Consider the following 3,167-nt stretch of genomic DNA (forward strand, 5'->3'; position numbering starts at 1 on the left):
TATATTAAAGCATTTAAATATATATTTGGCCAGATTATTATATTATATTGTGCCTTTATCGTCACTTCTGGTCAAAATAAATCGATAAAAATGCCCGATTTATGCATATTTTTCCACTTCTGTGTGGAAAAGTCCGAACGTCTGATATAAGTTTCAGTCACATACTTCGTCCTTGCTTTCAGATTTATCTCATAAATGCGATTTTGTAAAGTATAAATGTCTAATACATATAGTTAAGCAGCTACGTTGAACGTTACGTAACGTAATTAATATTCATGACGCACAACGTGCCATGTGCGTCGAGGAAAAGTGAAGAGAGGAGACGCAAACTAATCGCAATTGACAAAAATATTAGCTTTTGAGCCCTTACTATAAAACTTTCAAAGTATGTACATTCATACTTGTTATTATATTTCAAGCATGATTTAAATGAGAGTATAAAAGTAACATAAATAATGTGACTTGTCCGTCACTTCTAAACAGATTAAATGCGCACTAGCTGCTGCAAGAAGTAACTGCTTATTATAAGAGTGAAATATCGGCAAATATAAACCAGGATGGACCTCTGATGAGTTTATCGGAGTGTGTGCTTCTGGAAACGCCTGTGAAACACACTGTACTTGTCTTATGTAAGCAGGGAAAGTGCTGGAAAACAGTGCAGTGCCTCCTCTGGTCAGAAAACAACTGCAGCTAAAAAAAGACTGGACTGTTCCAGACTCAAATCAGCGCGTCTACATACTACTGAGCCCAAAACAAGTCACGTGACTGTTTGTAAATGTCACGCATTAGATTATTCATCTGTGCATGTTTCACAAGACCATCTTAAAGGGATAGTTCACCCAAAAATGAAAATGTGATGTTTATCTGCTTACCCCCAGGGCATCCAAGATGTAGGTGACTTTGTTTCTTCAGTAGAACACAAACGGAGATTTTTAACTTTAACCGTTGCAGTTTACTTAAAGGGACAGTACACCAAAAAAATTAAAATCTGTCACAGTTTACTCACCCTAAATGTTTTGCTTGAAAGTTGTATGAAAAGTAAATTACGCTTGTCTTGATATTTTGCTAATGCAGTGACAAAAGAAGAAAAAAGAAAGCGCTGGTAATTTTCTGCCAAGACATTATCCAGTAGTTTACAGACACTTCTATTAACCGTAGCACAATACAATGAAGTGCAAAATTCAAAACACTGGTCAAACACCTGTATATATAAAATAAATCATTCATATTAATACAGCATTCAGAGTTTTAAAAGTACTTTTAGGAGGTTTGTCAATTTATTTATACAGTGCTTATACTGCGAGTTTTCATGATTTTAAAACCGGTTTAATATGCTTATGAATTGATACTTGTGAACGTGCATTTTATATTAATGCACCACGCTGATTGGTAAACACCTTCAGTTACACTAGTTATAATCACATTAACTTTTTTTCTTGGTGGAAGAATTGTGTTCAAACTGCTTTAATCTGCTTATTTCTGGTTACTGAAATTGTGTCTTTTTTCATTTAGGGTGATGAATGTCCGTTCAATATTTCGACTCAGATGTGTTTTGGAAACTTTGGTTACTACTTTGATGTTTGGTCATATTGATCCCCATTGGCTTCAATGCAACCATCCAAAAAAACAAACAAAAAAACACAACTTTTATTGTTTGTCAGACTACAATATGAAATATAATACTTAATAATAAAAACTGAACAGTCGGACAATTCAGTGAATCCAATCAGATTTTTTTGACTGTGAATCTCAAGTAGATCAACAAACTGAAAAAATCAGCAAAAAGATCAGATTTTTTTTTTTCCGGTTGTTATTTTTCCGATCTCAGTTAGTCTGCACTGAACATAAGCGTGAGATACCACACTTATAATGCACTTATAATTATTTTCAGAGCTGAACTTTTTCTCAGCACTGACAGTAAGGGTGAGAATCTCATTTTTATAACTATTTACATCTATTTAGTTACACCGAATAAAAATAGCGATAAAGGCTTTTTACACTAAGTACAAATACTGTTGTATCAGTAGTGAATAGTCGCTACAAAAGTGTCATCACCCAATAAATAAATAAATAAATAAAAGCATCCAAAAATGTAAGTGCAGCTAATTTTGAATGTAATTGGTCAAACTGACCCCTAATAGGGAGGAACTATTTTTTTTTAACACAATAGGAGTTCATAATTTTTCTTTTTCTTTTTTTTTTAAAAGCATTTTTTCATTCTTTTTTTTTTTTTTTTCAAAAAAAGAATGTTGGTAACCAAACAGCTGCTGGTAGCCATTGAATTCCATTCAAATTTTTTTTTTCCATTCTATGGAAGTCAATGGCTACCGTCAATTGTTTGGTTTATTTATTTATTCAACCTTTATTTAACCATGCAACTTAATTAAGAACAAGTTCTTATTTTCAATAACAGACTGCCAGGAGAATTAATATCTCCTGAGAAACATACAAACGTATATTGCAATACATAAAACACATAAAAGAAAAAGAATAGAATCAATTAAAACACTTACAGGTCGAGGTCAGAGCACTTACTAGTAATTTTTTTAATGCACAGAATATTTGTCTCTAGTTTCAATAACTTTTGTAGCACATTCCAATCATATGGCGCAGCAAATTACCAGTTTTCTTCAAGGAAATATAATTAGATGCATTAAAATGAGGTTTTGAGCAACGGACATTCTCCTTTTGTGCTCAACAGAAGAAAGAAACTCACACAGGTTTGAAACAACTGAGCAAATACAGAATTTTTATTTTAGGGCTAGTGTTATTTTTTTGCCAAGTTGCATGGAAACCAATGGGGGTCATTGACTCACAACACAACCGGGCCATCATTTCAACACAAGGAGGTTAAGGAAGGTCTGCAATAATGCACTAGAATGCATCAGGATCTCACAGGTGGCTTGTGTGAGTTCTGGCACCTCAATTCAAAGCCTGTGATATTTTTTCAATCTCTGCAGCCAATGAGCATTCGAGATCCGCGGCCCATGTGACGCCCAGAACGCTCTGGCCTTGATTGACAGACACCTCTTGTGGCTCCCTGCCCCAAAAAGGACAAAAGGGGTATATGGTGGACTCGCCTCACACACACGGCCCGCCGGTCTTACTTTAGCTCTCTATCACCCCTCCTTACTCTAGTGAACACTCCTTCTGGAACTTTCTCAATC

Source organism: Sinocyclocheilus rhinocerous, unplaced genomic scaffold (assembly GCF_001515625.1).
Source record: "Sinocyclocheilus rhinocerous isolate Xijiao unplaced genomic scaffold, SAMN03320098_v1.1 scaffold2926, whole genome shotgun sequence".
NCBI lineage: Eukaryota > Metazoa > Chordata > Actinopteri > Cypriniformes > Cyprinidae > Sinocyclocheilus > Sinocyclocheilus rhinocerous.